Below are 18,225 nucleotides of genomic sequence, written 5' to 3'. Positions count from 1 at the left end.
TGAATGATGGTCACATTTACAGGGAGCGGCTTCCTCTGTTTTACTCCACTCTCTATAGTTACCCAGTAACACATGCGATTGATTAAAGCGGAATTTGGTAAGCAGCCATCGATGGAAGGGTTTGGTGACAATTGTCAAATATGGTTGAATAGACATAGTCGTGATCAACAAATAATGCGCCCTCACTGTAGGTTTACATAATTCTAATGCTTCGCGGTCCAATTCCCTAGATTTTATAAAATTCGTTTTTACCCAGTTAATATCAGCCTTAATTAGTCCTTCCGGGTTGGAATAAATCTCTGGGCGCCCAAGATAATTAGAAATCGATTTAATATAAAACAACCATTTTATTTCTGCCACTTTGTCAAGAGCCATACAATCCTTAATAATCTTGTGATTCAGAGTTAGGTTGGGGTTTATCGAGGTTCTTATCCATTGCAGGATAGGTGCCATGTTCAAAAAATCTGAGATGTATCCCATCCCTAGCTCAAGGTGTACAGCAAAGCTGGCGGTTGACTGGGCGAGACCCAAGAGAGCTCGCAAAAATTTATTTTCCTCCCTCTGTGTGAGGGTTGTGTCCTTATAGCCCCATATTGCGGCCCCGTACTTAGCAATGGCCACAGATTTAGCTTTATAGATGGACAGGATTGCTTCCTCGGTTTGCCTCCCAGTCTCTTAGCGAAGCCAAGAATAGCAGATGTTGATCTTCTTATAGCAGCTGCTTTATTCAGTAGTTGGGGAGCCCAGGAGCCTACATCATCAAACACAACACCTAAATAGGTGAAGACTCTAACCTTGGTTATTGTGAAGTCGTTACAGGAAACTGTTTTAAAGTAATTTCTTCTTTTCCCTAATGACATAGCATGGGATTTGTCTATATTGACCACCAGGTCCAACTTTCCCATAAACTCCCCAAATGAGTCAAGCAAGCGTTGTAAGGCAATAGGGGTTCTTGCCAACAGTACTGTGTCGTCCGCATATAGGAGTACAGGGATGGGCATTCCTCCCATACGCGGAATATCGGATGTTACAGTTGCTAAGACTTTTTCCAGGGAGTTAATGTAAAGTGTGAACAACATTGGAGCGAGTATGCATCCTTGACGCACCCCTCTGCCAGATCTAAATGTAGCAGTACATTTTCCCCCTTGCGTCATTCTAATTGATGCCGTCAGGTCCCTATGTAGCTCAGCTAAAAAATTCACCAGAGCCTGATCTAATCCCAGCTCCAAAAGCATCTTCCACAACTTTGACCTATTGACTAAGTCAAAAGCTGTGGATAGATCCATAAATGCCAAGAAGATTGAGCCTTTCGATGCTACTGTGTATTTGTTAATTATTAGATGTAGATTCAGGCATTGATCTTCTGTGCCTCTTCCCCCTCTAAACCCATATTGGGCGTCACATAGGATAGCTTTTTCTGTGGCCCAGTCGTTTATTCTAGCCAAAATTACTTTTCCCAATATTTTGATTGATGAGTCAATCAGGGAAATAGGACGATAACATCTTGGGTCCTCCCTTTGTCCCTTCTTAAATATTGGTATTATAATAGAACGGGACCAAGTCTTAGGGAAAGTGGACGGGATGGAATTTGCTGCTAAATTAAAAACATTTGTGAGTATTATTGACCAAAGGTCAGGGTTGGCTTTGTACATATCAGACGGTACCCCATCCGGTCCAGGTGCTTTCTGCCCCGAAGTTTCAGCTATTGCTAACTGTACCTCCTTAATGGTATAGCTCTGTACAAACCCCACTAGTTCTTTAGATTGTATCTCGTAAGTATCAAGTTCCAAATTACTCCCGTATACATTCTCAAAATGGCTTAACCATTCCCGTTCTGTAATATTAACTTCTTGCGCGGTATTTTTTATTCCATTAAACACGGGAGAGTTTACAATGGACCAGAATTTGGAACTATTCCTTAGGGTAGCTTTATCATATAGTGAGTCCCAAGCCTCTTGTTTTATTTCATTTTTTCGTTTTTGTAATGTAGTTTTATATAGTCTCCTTAGAGAGGAGACCTCACTCTTGTCTCTGGGCTTCTTATTTAAAGCATGCAAGAGCTCACTGTGAATTTTGGTACAGTTGTGGTCAAACCATCTCTGCACCGGGTTGGATTTCTGTTGTCGTTTCACCGTGAGTTCCAAGGAGACCTGTTGACAAATCGTGTCAAAAGATGTTATAAGGTCACCCCCGTACTTAGATGGGTCTCTACAGGTGTTAATTTCATTCCCCACTTTAGATTTAATTGTTGACAGGAACTCCTCGGTATAATTTTGCTCCATTTTAATCTCCTCCCCTGGTCCTTGGGAACAACCTCAGTAATTACTTTAAGGATCTCTGATTTGTAAAAAGAAAGTGTTGAATGTTCCAGTTCCAACACCACTGGGTTGTGATTGCTAAACATGGATTGAATGGCATTATAAAATAAAACAGAATGGTGATAAAAATATATAATCTATGATACTTTCACTTTCCCTTGCATTGTATGTGGGAACCCGATCCTTTGCATCAGCGAACCCAGGTTCGAACAAGTCTACCTCTGTGAGTAAATCCTCCAGGGCAGATCCCTTTACAGTATGTTCGAAATGCTGATAACTTCAAAAGGCCGGGTAGTCTGTATCTAGAAACTGGCAATTTAAGTCACACAAGTGAACGTTAAAATCACCCATTAGGACGACAGAGAAAAAAGTGGTTTGAGCTGCTTTATATGCAGATAAAAATTTCTGTAGTGAATGAATATGCTCGTTTGGATTCTCTCCCTGTATTGCGTTATAGAAGTTAATATATACCACTTTATTGTTATTTGGCATTAAAACTTCTATAGCTAGGATATTAGGGGCAACAATATTGAGCTCTTTCACAATGCCTAAAATGTTAACCGAAATTAAAAACATCAGTCCTCCTTTATCCCTTCCTGATTTGGATGTACGTGAGGCTACAGTGTAAGATGTAAACCCATTCACCCAAAAATTGCACTCCCTTTCCCATGTTTCTTGCAGCGCCACTATGTCATACTGCCTCAAAAATTCGATCCATACCTTATCATCCCTCTTGGAGCGTAATCCTGCAATATTCCAGCTCATAAGCTTTACAGGGGGCTCCCCTTTTCCATGATGTACTATGGGGCATATAGGCGGGATTGATGTGCGCTCTTGTGTCAGTTAATCAATGTCCCCCAAGTTGGATAAAGGTGAGAATTTATTTGATGTATCGATACCCTCATTGATCACATTTGTGTTGTGGTTACATGATATTGGGAGTAGACCAGGTTTTTTTGTGGCCCAACTGTTTAAGGGTACTGGAGGGATTACTGGGTTTCTTTCTATTACTGTTCGACCAGTCTCCTGTGGGCTCCTTCTGAGTATATCTATTCGAGGATAGAAGAACCCAAGTGGTAATGCTCTTATCTCTCCATCTTGTATAAACATGTCCGTTGCATCCCAGAATAACCGAGAGGCAACATGAGGTCTATTAAAATTGACAATGAGACAATCTCCCATATGTTTTTTTTTAGTGTTTCCCACCCAACTCACCCGTCTGCCCATGTTTATGCTGGCTGAGAGATTTTTGCCCCCCGTGCAATTTTCATCGCACCAGGTCTTAATGTTTCTTAACAATGTTTCATGTGACTCTACCTCTCCTGTTTTTAGAGGTGGTACATTTACTAGAATAGCCACATAAGGTGTGGCCTCTGGGGGTAAATGAACAGTACGGTTTATATTCCATATCCCTGTTCTTAGTACACTCTCTTACAACTACACGGTTCTCTTATGAATTAGCGGAAACACTGGGCAGCCCCTGAACCTCATGACCCTTGGTCTGGCCCATAGATATTATCCCACTATGTAACATAGGGGAATTAGGTGGGTTCAGATGGGTCGAAGGTATACAGACATTTGAAGACCCCTTTAACACAGTAGGCTGAGTTTGTAATTTTCCAATCAGCTTTGTTTTTTCAGTAGAGGGCGAGTGGTTATTTGGGGACAGGAATGTGTTTATACGTTCACATTTTTTCAAAATTTCTAAAACACACTCTCTTAAGGTTTCGGTGATGTCACTACAAATCTGAGTCAATATTGTTTCCAGTTTCTCAGTTAGTATATCCTCGACCATGTCTCTCATAGAAGTTTCAAAATGTCTAGATATAGAAAATCCTTGTTTCAGGGTGGAGGGAGTAGGCATTTTAGAATTTTTGGTCTGCCTCTTTGTGTGTTTTAGGGCTACATTTGTGGGCTCTCCGGTGGAGCTTTTATCATTGGGAATGTTTACGGCCACTTCATCATCTTGCCTAACTACAGTTGGTAAAGGTAAGATGTCCACTTCATTACTAATCGTGATCTCAGGCTCCAAAGGAATAGACTGTATTTCAATTGAAGGGGGTTCCGATGGCACTAGTATAGAGGTTTCAATTCCCAGTTCCCGTTGAGTAGTTGCTATTTCTTTTTTTAATTTGCCCACGGCAGAGGTAAGGTAAGACAGTATATTTGCGGGGTTGTTGGAGTTGCGTGGGACTTTCGATTTTACACCGCCTGCATTAGCAGAAGTTTGTAGCTTGCGCTTACCCATTTTAGTTGTTGTTTCTCAGGGGGGTGGCCCGTCCCGTCGCTTGTCGTCCCCTGATGGCCACAGACGGCCCGCCCTTTGCCCGGGCTTTGCCCGGCGCTGCCCGTGTCGTGGGGAGACGCGCTGGGATTTATGCGCCTCCTGGCGCGCTGTTGTGCTGTGCGGCTTCCTGCCGCTAAGGGTGCTGGGTGGTGTAGTCCTGCACTCCGCTCGGCGGCCGCTCTCAAGGTGGCAGAGGGAGCGGCGGCGGGAGTCAGGTTTGTGCGCTGACCCTGGTGACCCCGACTCCGCTGGTAAGGGTACGGCAACTCTGATGTCTGCTTTGAATTCCCACGCACTGCCGGGAGACGCGCTGGGATTTATGCGCCTCCTGGCGCGCTGTTGTGCTGTGCGACTTCCTGCCGCTAAGGGTGCTGGGTGGTGTAGTCCTGCACTCCGCTCGGCGGCCGCTCTCAAGGTGGCAGAGGGAGCGGCGGCGGGAGGCAGGTTTGTGCGCTGACCCTGGTGACCCCGACTCCGCTGGTAAGGGTACGGCAACTCTGATGTCTGCTTTGAATTCCCCCCGGGAAGGAGTAGCAGCACCATCACAGGCATTCACCAGGTGGCCAAATGTCAATCAATTAGGATTTATAAAGCACGGATAATCACCTGACAGGATATCGATGTGCTTGCAAACCCCGGAGGCCTATTTGAGGGCCACCTGGAATTTTTGAAGTGAATTGATGGTCCGGAGGTGCATGGGGAGGCTATTCCAGGTCTTTGCTGCAATGTGGGAGAGTATGGGCAAGTGAAAGGTAAGTAGAGTGTAGTCGTCTCAATGGTTTGTGGAAGTTCAGAGGGTGGTTATCCAGGCGGGTCCTTTGCGGTGTAGGGTCAGCAGCTTGAATTGGCATCTCTTTTGTATGGGGAGCCAGTGGAGTGTCCTTATGGGGTTTGATGTGGGTTTGTCAGGGTAGGCTGAGGATGAGTCTGGCTGTGGTATTCTGAAAGGTCTGAAGTCTCTGTAGAAGGTGTGCAGCGATTCTTGCATAGAGGCCATTACCGTAGTCGAGTCGGCTGGTGATGAGGGTTTGAGTCATGGGGTGTCTCATGTGTAAGGGTAGCCACTTGAAAATCTTATGCAGCATGAGCAGAGTGAAGAAGCAGGCGAAGACCGTTAAACTGTGATTTCATGGTGAGCTGGTTGTCAATAATGTTTCCAAGGTTTCTGGCATGGTTGGAGGGAGTGGGTGGGTATTGTATGTGTATTTTGAAGTAACTAAAGACTATCTTGTGTTGGTTGGGTGGTGGTGAAAATATATGGGTACTAAAGTTGCACTTTTACAACCCTGACACACTTCAAAAGTACAAAACAAATATAAATATGGACAGTTTTCATACATCTCCCTATGGAGGACGAGTGTAAGGAGGCATGAGTAGTAAAGGTATGCTAGCACCTACACAAAGGAGAGCACAAAAACAAGATACATCGTGGCTTACCACATTGAGATGTCGGTGTCGGGATACAGTATGGCTGTGGCAGAGACACAAGCAGAAGTTGACGCCTCCCTTGTGACTACGCCCATGATCTCAGGAGTCATGACACTATTCTAACCAAACACACAGCAGTAGACCATAAATAAAATGGATGGCTACACAACTGTGTGTCAAAAAGATTGATTACATTCATTCTTGGCCTTGCTTCACACACCATTAACTGTAACTGATCGACACTAACCTCATACATTAAACCTATAATCATGCCCCAGCTGTTTTGCCTACTTCCCACCTGTTCACAAACTCCCTAGCACTTGGTAGCTACTTCCTACTCCCAGCAACTCAAACTAACTACATGAAGTATAACTAGAAGGCATTAAACTTCAGAAGAAAGCTACACTTTCCCTCTACCCACAAACATTTTCAGTGATGTAGATTTTTCAGCAGCTATGTAGCACTTTTTGTGTAGTAAGATCTGCTTCTGTGAGATGCATCAAACACACAAATGGTGATTGGAAGAATGCTTGCAATACGTCTAACCACAGGCAACTGCTCAGGATAGGTTTCCAACCCATCATTCTTATGTCCACTATTCCACCTCAGTTTGGACCCAGCCATTTGCAAATCAGTCTTGACCCTGCTCCAATGTGACCAGTCCAGCCTGGACTGCCAGGCAAGATTCTCCCTGAACTGGAACAAAAGCAACCCAAGACAGGTCTCACCTTGATTGGGTGCTGTTTTGTATATTTCAGTGTGACAGGTATGCCCTGCTCACTTTGCCAATGCTGCACCCTGCTGAGGATCCCAACTAGGGTGAAACCGGTTTTGAGTGGTTTGCGTTCTGGTTCAAAGAGACCCTGGCTTGGCAGTTTGAGCTGGACGGTTCCTATTGGAGCAAGATCAACGCAGTGGTGCTAGAACCATTTCAAGAAGGGGGGGTGATGCCATGAATGTTAAATCGCTGAAGTCATAGGGATTGTGAAAAATCAGAGCGTCACACAAAAAACAAGCAAATATGCCACATCCATTCAGCAGGAGAGTGGGAGGGTTGTGGAATGTAGCCAGCGGTGCAGTTGGGAGCACTGGTGTGGTAGCTCACTCTTATTTACAGACAGCACATTTTTCATTGAAATGGGCACTAAATTTGCACAGACGTGCAGTTTTACGGATGGTAAAACTATATAACGCACAAATGGTAATGTGTGGAAATCGTGTTTCAGCGAATATTTATTATTTTGCATCACCAAGTGTTTTGTTCGTATTAAAAGTTTAGTTTTCATTATAGTTCAAAATGACAAAAAAAGTGTATAATTTGTTTTTGCTAATATGCTTTGAAATATATGTATAGTTAATTTACAGGAATGTAAATGTTGTTTTGTGTTAGATAGAAAACAAATGACCTCCTACAGTCTCTCTCCTTTCACTTCCTGTACCCCAGCAAGATTATAACATAGGCCACTTTTACCAAATCCTTTCACTTTGCAGTCAGAGAAATACAAACAAAGGCCGGTTTCCAAATAAGCAGCAATTTGTCAGAAGACATAGCTTGATATTTGGCCCCTGTCTTTGAACACACAGCAAATGTGCCAAGACAAAGACAAAATTTAAAGGCATCTTTATTGCTCATTCACATTTTGAACTCCAGCATGGTTATTTTTGGAGGTGCTCCAGCACCCCCCGCACCCATACTTCAAACGCCCATGGATCCAGACTGATCTCCAGATGGCACGGTCTAATCTGAGGTGGTATTTTGGGCAAGAAAACAATAGACTAGGATATGGCCCAAGTAATTCCTAGTGGCTGAGATTAATTCAAGCATCCCACCCATCACTTTTTTCAATACTTCTGTGAGTGGAGCAAAACAGATATACCCCCTGCAGGGCCTGCTGGGTAAGATCGGCTGTGATCTTTTTGGTGAAAGTGAGGGGAGAGAATGGCATATGATACTGTTCGTAAGTCTCTGTCCTGGCATCTGTTTAAAGAGCATACATCCCAGAGTATCATTGTGTGGTGCCTGGGAATGTACCTCTATTGCACTTAAACGGGAAACCTGTTCTTCTGCTGCATTCTTTAAAATTTCCACAATGATATGTTTCATCCTTCAAACAGCCACCCTATTCACTTGCTCCAATGTGAAATTCAAAAGTCAATGCCTCTGGTTAGATCGTATGTCCTGGTGCTGTTGGACCCTCTGTCGGATGGCTGATCGGGACTCTTGGTGCTGGAATGTGACCAGCTCTGCTATGTTGGTTTTCAAGGTGTCCATCCGCCCCCAATTGTGGTGACAGCTGTAATGTATTTGCAAGATTGGTGAAGTGAGCTATTTATAGCAGTTGCTGTCTCCTCCCACTGTGCCAGGATATGTCACAGAAGAGATTGTGGTTGTATGCATTCTTCTTCTCATTGATCTTCTGGGGGTTGAAGGTGGAGGGCATGTAGAGGCCTCTCCACTGTCCTCCTGTGAAGTGTGACCTCCAGTGACAGTAGTGGTGATTATCAAGTAGGGAATTACAGCACCTATGAAATGTATGACAACTACAAATGAGGCTTCATCTTAGCAATATTCTTCTGCCTGCAACTCTGAATAACATTGCCATGTACCAGATCCCTCCAAGGTTTACCAATCAGCATTTGTTTTATTTCCATTATTGCAATAGATACTGTCTTGCGCAGCTTCACATCAATCAATCAGTAGGTTTGTAGAGTGCTGCTTGTCACCCATGAAGGTACCCAGGCACTGGCAGGGTCCAGTCGATTAGCCTTTTGAACATTTCTTCAATCAGGTCTATTAAAAGTCATGACACAGGGCACCTGCTTCCAAGCCTTACCTGCTGTGCTGCCCGACATCTTGCACAGTCTTACACTGTGGCCTTGGAGAATCCAGTGGTCTTTTCAGCATGTGCACAGTGCTTTGACTGAGTACCCGTGCAATGCCTCTGGCTTTACACATTGGTTCCTTTTGTCTCTGGGCTTGTTGGGGCTACTTTGAGATTTTATTTTGACGTTTTATTGTTGGCAACTAATGCTCACGTTCTTCGAACTGACCTACAAAGACCATGGCTTGTTTCTTGTTTGGTGCAACAGCTACATCCTGACTGAAAACATATTTTGAAGTAGTTACTTATTGTGGCTACGTCTGATGTTATACTCAATCTATGAATCAAACATTTTAGATTTATTTCCTTATTCATTCCCAAAACAATATGGCTGAAGCAAGTACTTATGGAATGCTACAGGAAGTAGTCTCTGACAATACTACGGAAGTATGACCTTTTCATAAAGTCTTATTGGCGGCTACATTGCTCCAGCTTCTGTGCCTTTATGTTTACCAAACAGTGGCGTAGCTAGCCCTATTGGCGCCGGTGGCAAGCATTTGGCTGACAAATGGAGACGCATTGAGGAGCGGGTGGGGGGGCTTGCGGTTACCGCCCAAGACAGCAGGTGATAGCGGGGGACTCACACCCCACCCTAGCTACGCCACTGTTATCAAATAACCTTATTATAGTGAGGTTCTTTAATTTTGACTCCATCTTACATTTGTCTTCAATTTGTGTTGCCTTTACACAGACTGCTCTATTCATGAAGTGTTTCTGCCCTTTGGACTGCAACGTGTAGAAAACCCCCCTCTGTCCTTGCTTTGAAAGCAATCTCAAGACACTAGCTGGCCTAACTGCATACAGACATGTTCTGCCATTACTGATTGACCTATAAGTGCTGTAGTTAATTAACTTATGGGCTGGGCAGAAACACGACGTAAGGGGGACATTCTGGTTACATGATGTTTTTCTATTGGCTAATATTTTGCAGATCTTGTATGTCCATATTAGGTATTTTGTATGCTTGCAGAAGCTAGGACTGCCCCTTTTATGCGGAGTTTGTAAATCCTAAGCATATAAAAGACCTCTGTGTTCTGTATTCTTTAGACTACCTCATTCACTTGCTACGGCTTCTGTGTGACGTGGCCTCACTTATTAAATTTAATAAAGATGTCTTTTAATATTTTCAGCTTCTGTGCCAAGTTCTTTTGTATTAGGGAGACCCCTGAGAATGAAGATTTCAGTTCTTCAGATGGCGCGGCCAACGCGGGCTTCATCAGAGAAGTGACTTTCTGTGGGAGTGATCTTGTCAGGAGACAGAAAGCTACTGAGGAGGACAAGACAGGATTCTACTAAGAAGGTACTCTGTGCACAGGGATTCTGGGGATTCTTCGTCTCTGCAGCCCAGTGTATTTCTGCTCTTCCTGATTTTGATCCTCCACACGATGTCACTCCTGACTGAGAACCCTTTTTGGCGTGAGTATTAAAAAAAAAACAAAGAGACCGTTAGGTCATTTAGAACTTGACAGTTAGAATTTGGATAACCTTTTTGATTAGTAAGAGTAAGGTAGTTTAGTAACCCTTACTGTAGCTTTGGAAGAGTAAGGTAGTTTAGTAACGCTTACTGTAGCTTTGGAACTTTGGAATTTGTGTTGGCCAACTTCTGGATTTGTATAGGTTTGTATATGCAAATTGCAATTTGTGTAGACAGGTAATGAGGAGAATTTTCTCTATTTGGTTTAGTTGAACGGTGCACGTACGAAAAGTACATTAAGCACTATTTTGATTATAATATTGTATATTTTGCAATATTTTTGGGCATGCCTGTTTGAAAGCTCACATAAGAAGAATGTGTTGCTTTATATTTGGAAGGTACCATGTTGCGATGTGAAGTAAATTAGCCGGCTTCCCTAGAGGGAATATCTAAATAGGTTTAGATTTACAAACATATTTCTTCCTTGGTGATTTTGTATCCCCAGGGAATTAAAATATGGACATAATACATACAAGGATCCTTTGTTCTGCGCAGTTTTATGAGTGAAGATATGCAGAGCGATTTTGTGTGGTGTTCTGCTAGCCAAAGCTAGTGAATTGAGTGTGTTTTTGCTTCTTGGACATACATCAGTCTGTTGGGCTGTTTTTGCAGTCTTTTGGAACACAATTGAGAAGCGTTTCTTGTAAATATGACTTACAACTAGTATTTACAAATGGTTTGGTTTAAGTACAGTCTGTGGGCTGTCCTTTGTTTATGTCCTGAGTATTGGTTTGTGGGTTAAATGTGTGTCTAAATGTCTATGTGGTTTTCCCATTAGTGCAATTTCTGTAAGTACATAGCGTTGGGGTTACCTCGCGGTTTGTTTGTTTGGCAGCAGCTTCTCGGCGGCAGCAGAATTGACTCCCTTGCCCTCCGTTTTTCACCACCAGCAGGTCCCGCGTCGTGAGGGCAGCTACTGAAATCCTACTTGTAACAAGAGGGGCTGATTGACTTTCGTTCTTGCAGGGCTGCGAGCAGGCGGAGGCGCAGGACTACGAGTCCCAGGAGCGCCCGCCCGCCCTCACTGCTTACACCTGGGCAGCTCTCCCTGCAGGCTCCTCCCCCACTGGACCCAAGAAAAGGCAGCAGACACGGACTGTCGGTGGGTTACCTCGCGGTTTGTTTGTTTGGCAGCAGCTTCTCGGCGGCAGCAGAATTGACTCCCTTGCCCTCCGTTTTTCACCAGCAACTAGCGGTACCCGCTTCGCGGGTCCCGCGTCGTGAGGGCAGCTACTGAAATCCTACTTGTATCAAGAGGGGCTGACTGACTTTCGTTCTTGCAGGGCTGCGAGCAGGCGGAGGCGCAGGACTACGAGTCCCAGGAGCGCCCGCCCGCCCTCACTGCTTACACCTGGGCAGCTCTCCCTGCAGGCTCCTCCCCCTCATTTAGATCATATAAGTTTAATGGTTTAGCCCCGCTGCGCGGGAGCGACCGGGAGAAGCCCGGGACAAGGGCAGGACCGTCTGTGGCCATCCGGGGCCGTAGGAGGCCGGGCTGGGCCCACTCTCTTTTGTCTGTATTCCTTTGATTCCGTATGGACCTTGACACAGGTTTTGGATATGCCATCACCGTCTCTGGAGGGAACACCAGCGAAGGTGGGAGGAGGTAAAAATGGAACTTTGGATAATTACTTTACTCGGGCGCAGGGTGACGGGGATAAGGAAACCTCTTTGGAGAAGCGTAGGGCGGAGCGCCGCCGCTCTATTGAGAATATGAAAAATAGGCCTCTTAGTGATATCATCCCTTATCCTATCTCCCAAGAGGGAGGCTCCTTTAACGCTAGCCAGGATCTACTATCCCAAGATGGCGTCCCTCTACTACTGCAGGATAGTATTCCCAACCTTTGCTTACCCACGGAGCAGACCTCTGATGCCATCCCCCCGCCCCCGTCCCAGCATTATGGCTGTTGATTTAGTCTCTCAAACGCCCCCTGTAGTTAAAACAAGGAAAGCCAAGCCAAAGCAAATAGTTCTGGCAGAGGTGCATGGCCCACCACCAAATAAGCGTAGAAGGAAGATGAGGGGAGGGCAGGGCAAGTCCAAAATCCCCCATTCCGACTTCGGAAAAGCACCCAAGCCCCCTCCTACTTCTGATAGGTTAATACTGAATGTGCATAATGCTACTCCGGTTAAGGGTATTAAAACTAATATCGCTGACTCTGTTAGCGTCCAAGGGGATAATCCATCTAATATATCATCCCCTGTTACTTCTATGGGGAATATAGAATTTCTACTTAGATCACTGCTTCTGCCTATTAGCGAGAGCCTGAAGAAAGTAGAGATCAGACTCACTATCTTGGAGGCAACTATAAGCAGCCTGAAAACCTCGGCTAATAAACAGAGCAGACCCCTTGATTCGAATCCTCCAACTAAAAATTCCCTTAACACCCAAAACCTTCCAATTAATACGGGACCTTCTACGGTAACAGCTGATGTCCCCCCCCCCCCCCCCGCAGCCACTCATGGCCAACCTAGCCCCATTACCACGTAGTAAATCTAATATTCCATCTCTACAATCAGTAGGCCTAGTTCCCCCTGGCATACCCCCTGGCATAACCCCTGGGGATATACCTAATGATAGTATTGTCCCCCTATTCCCTGAGAAGCCTGCTCCCAGACCACGGAGGCCCGACTTGCCGCCCGAGGCTAATAGCCTTATGGTGGTTTTGGCGGGCGCTCCCCCTCTTGAAGTGGGTGAAGGTGAGAACTTTCACTCACTCAAAACAAGAATCATCAAATGGTTGAACTGGAACAGACCCCTCCCGGCCCATCTGAACAACGAAATCATCATGGTGAGAAGGGTACCTTGGCTGGGGAATACTAGAAAATCAATAATAGGGGATTGTATTATGGTTTCCTTCCGAGATCCTAGAACAGTATTACACATATGTGCTGGGTCAAACAGATCTCCTGATTCTACCATACAGACTTTGCCAGTGTCTTTTTTCTTTCCTCCCACCCGTATGCTTCATGATCTATCACAAGGCAATTGGTCGAGGGCTGAACGGAGATCTAGACATCGGTGGTATGCTGCACGTCCGGTTTATCGACCTCCGGAGACACCCTTCTATGACTATAATCGATTTACTTGTCTTAATGGATTGGATGGGGTTGACTGACTGTCTTCAGCCCCTGATTTAAACCCTGTGAATTCTGATAACGGTTTCTGTGAACCATCTGATCCAAATCCATCTACTCTTGACAATGGTCCTGGTGTTACATCTGGTAGCAGTTCTCCTCTTATTTCCACTATTGTAACCCCCTCCACTGTTGCTCCGGCGCATCTGAGGTTAATCTGGTGGAATGTGGCCGGCCTAGCTAATAAGCTGGACACACAAGACTGGGTCACCTATATCGAGACTGGGGATGTTTGTATGTTCCAGGAGACCTGGGCAAGGGAAGAATATATTCAGCAGGGCTACCTGTCATTTTCTATCCCGGCCAGGTGGGAGGGTAAGGGCCGCCCCTCAGGTGGACTTACAACTTGGGTGGCATCCCACCTTGGGTGCCAGGCTTCACGCCTACAGGTGCCATCGGATGACATTTTAGTGGTCCTATTGGCTTGGCCAAATCTAGCGAAACTTGCCTTGATAAACATCTACTCTAGGCCAGTTGGAGTTTCGAGAGAATCTCCCACCATAGATGAGCTTTCAGCTTATTTATGTGAAATCCCAAGGGGCACCCCCTATGTAGTTGGAGGGGATCTAAATTTACATTTTGAGCCACTGGCTGGTCTTCTAGAGGGATCTTCCATGGAAGAAGAGCTTAGGTGGTCTGTACCCTCTGTAGTAGCACCTTCCCCCAAGGCCTGGACACCCATAGTACTCCAGATTACTGCCCTAACCTTAAAGCATGGAATCAGAGCTTGCAATGGGCGTATTAAGTCTGATATACCAAGCAAACCCACGTATAATAGAGTGGGAAGAGAGTCCCGCTTGGACTACGCCCTTGTACAGCTAGCGAATTGGTCATCTATTTTGGACTTCAGGGTTACCGAAAGACTAGATAGTGACCACAATGCCCTAGAACTAGATTTTATCCACCCTGGCATGGAAGCCCCTATTACATCTAAGGAGGAGAACAAACCTGAACTTCTACTGGCTAATAACAGGAGAAGAATCAGGTGGGAAAAATTAGTCTCGAGCCAAGTGAAACTCCCGAGGCTATACGCAGGATTGATTCCAATTTTGGAAAAAGTGGGAGATTTAGCTAATGATTTGGGCAACACAGATTCCCATAACAAATTATATCAGGCCCATGAGGACCTTATAAAGGGAGCGGCATGCGAGCTCTTTAGTAAGGTACAGAATTTTAGGAGGGGGCAACAACACAAATCCTCTTGGTATAATCCGGCCTGCAGGAAGGCAAAGGGAGAACTCCTCAGAAGCATCAAGGAGGGAATAGGCGGAGAGAAGCTACGTGAAAACAGACAGGCATATAAAAAGTTAGTTGCCCTTGCTAAAACTGAATGGGAGGAGGGCCAATGGGAGGAGCTTACTAGCTCCCTCGCAACTAGAGACTACCAAAAGTTTTGGCGAGTAGTAAGTGGGGGATCGGGGAGCCTCCACTCGGCAATAGAGCCAAATATTGCAGCAGGGGTGTGGCAGGCACATTTCCAGTCACTTTATAGTCCAGAGCTGGGAGAAACCACGATTGCAAAAGGTAATGGACTGGCTGAGTATGGCGGGGACTTGATCACAGTAGGGGAGGTCAAGGCAGCAATTGCAGGGCTGGCTTCGGGAAAGGCGCCAGGATTGGACGGTCTCCCCGGGGACCTGTTTGAGCAGGAGTCCGATGTGTGGGCCCCTACCTTGCTACTGTATTTAATGCAGTCCTGCATGGCATGGAAATTCCGAGTACTTGGCTGGGGGCAGAGGTGGTTCCTATATTCAAGAGGGGCTCACCTCTACTCCCAGCCAACTACAGACCAATCAGCCTAATTGACGTGCCCCAGAAGCTTTTTGGTAGGATATTGTTGAATCGCCTCCAGGACTGGGCAGAGGAAACCGACGCCCTTAGTCCATACCAGGCGGGCTTCAGGAAGGGAGTGTCCACAGTGGACCAGGTTTTTCGTTCGAACATTATTTATTGGAGGACGGCGATATTCGAAGGCGGCAGCTTGTACACTATTTTTGTGGACTTGCGGGCCACCTTCGACCTGGTACCTAGAGGGAAACTCTGGAGTGTTCTGGCCGAGATGGGGGTCCCCCCGGACATTCTGGTAATTTTAGAGAGACTGCATCAAAACAACTATGCCCGGGTTAGGTGTGGGAAGTTTGGGGAATTAACGGACAGATTCCCCGTTGACAGAGGGGTGAGGCAGGGTTGTGTACTGGCACCAACCCTGTTCTGCCTCTTTGTCAACGGGCTAATCGCCCATCTCAATGGCATTGAATACACCGATGCTCCCAAACTGAACGGCAGCAGGGTACCTGCAATTATGTTTGCAGATGATACCCTGCTGCTGTCCAAAACCCCCATGGGGATACAGAGGATCCTTGATTCTTTTGTGGTTTTCCGCACAGAAAGGGGGTTAGAGATCAATGCTATAAAAACTAAGTTCATGGTCTTGAACCCAACCCAAAGATCACGCCCGAACCCCTTGCTAGGATCCTCACGTTTAGAGAGAGTCTCCACCTTTGAATATCTGGGTGTAACGCTGAATGAAACCATGTCCTGGGGCCCACACCAGACTAGGGCTAACCTCAAATTAGTGCAGACCACAGGTGGCATCCTACAGATGATGAATAGTTCAACATATCGACCACTGGGGCCGGTCATCCAGATCTACAAGGCACAGGCTAGGGGTGCCACCACATATGGGGCGGAATTGTGGGGTCATACACCTGCCCACAATTTGTCTATAACTGAGAACAAATTTATTAGACAGATAGTTGCACTCCCGTCTAGTACACCGCTCCTCCCTTTGGGGATGGACTTGGGCCTGAGGCCCATAGCAGACGAATTGGGCCTCAGACCCATAGCCTTCTGGCGAAGGTTATGGAGCAGTGAGGAACTTCTTCCCTACAGGGCAGAACTGAGGGAGTTTCTAACCCACCCCAAAGCCCTACAGATTCCCTGGCTAAAATATATAAAAAAGTCCTGTGTGAGAATGGGGTTCCCAGATCTATGGTCCGATCCAGCTAATGCGTCACTTAGAATCCCACGAAGAGTCCTGGCCAATGCTTATTATGAACAGAAACTGGCTATGGTCTTAGATTGCCAGCGCAAGGGGTCATTAACATCTGTATTTACACAATGCAAGGATTCTTACAGGCTGGAGAGGGTCCTGGATGGGATGACTCCCGTGCTGGCCAGGAAGCTATTTCTCCAATGGAGATATGGCACATTGCCTCTGCGGTCATATACCAGCTCCTGGTCTACACCGCCCTCTACCAAGCAATGCCCGGCATGTACCTGTGCTGAGGAAAGCGACCTACACGTGGTCTTGTTTTGTCCAACTTACAAGGCCGCTAGGAAATATTGGCTTTTACCCCTTATTAGAAACTCTGGTGGTAGGGAATATCTCCCGATGTATAGAATTTTAAAAACTGATGTTTCGGGACCAACGGTGTTTGCACTAGCCAAATTCCTTACAAATGTCTGGCATACTCGCACCCGTATTTTAAAGTCGCAGTTGACCACCTAACTACAAGAATATGAATTTTAATGTATGGCCTTTTATCTGCTTTTACTTAAGAGGTACTTATCTTTTATGATGGAAAGGTTTACTATTGAATTATATGTGTTTTTACTGCATATCCTTGATGGTTTTAGACTGCATTTTTTGTGTCTTACTGTATATCTTTGATGGTCAAATTGGCCGAAATAAAGATGAAAGAAGAACATAGCGTTGGCGCTATTCACGAAATGCATGGCTAAAAGCACGCCGTATTGTGTGTCCTGAGTGTTTGACCCCTTTCTGTTTGTCTGAAATGAGCTCAAATGTGTGTGTTTTTTCTTGATGTTTTCAGTCTATTAAGCAAGATGTCTAAATGTTTAAAAACTAAAATGTAAATTCACATTCACTAGGAATAAAAAAAAAACACGAAATTGGGTGTTTTGCAAAAAATAAATAAACTTACAGCATTTTCCTTAGATACATTGTGTTAGGCATTAACAGGCAAACAGATCAGCTGAAGTAAATTCCTGCTGAACTCAAAATAATATAGAACACGCATTGATATGTAGTTTGAAAAAGACTGCCAGCTTGTTACAAACTCTTAGAGACAAGCTAAATAAACAGGAATATTTATTCAGCCAGGATTTTCCCCTCAGTTGCACAGGTGAAAACGTTGCATTTCAGAATGTTGTTTTAAAAAGGTTTCAAAACTAAGGTTCATTATTCTGTATTATAGGAAGACATTTTAATTAAGGGTTTTCCTCTCTTTAAGCATTTTTCTAAGTAAATTCTTGGCTCAGTTGCTAAATAATAATTAACCCATGTAATGAAGAAACAGTTAAAAAGAAAGAAACCGTAAAAGATGCTGAAACAAGATAGAGCAAGTCCACGGAAACTAAAAAGTTAACGATGTCTTGAACATTGATTGGCAATCTCAGATAAAGATCAATCAGGGAAATTGGCTTTGCAGGTCAGTTTCGGGTGACGAAAGTTAGTTTCTTACAGTTTAAACTGGTTAATGTGTAAATGACCTGGGGAGGTCAGGCCACTTTGTTCTTTGCAGGCCTACATGGCAAAAATGAAGTCAGATTCAAGGAATTACAGAGCCTTAATATGTGGAATCATCAAAAATTATTGGGTTATAAAAATAAGTGCTACAAAATTAGTTTTTTACTATTCATGAAGCTTAATACTTATACTGTGACCTCCTAGCA

This window comes from Lissotriton helveticus, chromosome 8, assembly GCF_964261635.1.
Source record: "Lissotriton helveticus chromosome 8, aLisHel1.1, whole genome shotgun sequence".
In the NCBI taxonomy this organism is placed as follows: Eukaryota; Metazoa; Chordata; class Amphibia; order Caudata; family Salamandridae; genus Lissotriton; species Lissotriton helveticus.
This window is presented reverse-complemented; position numbering follows the sequence as displayed.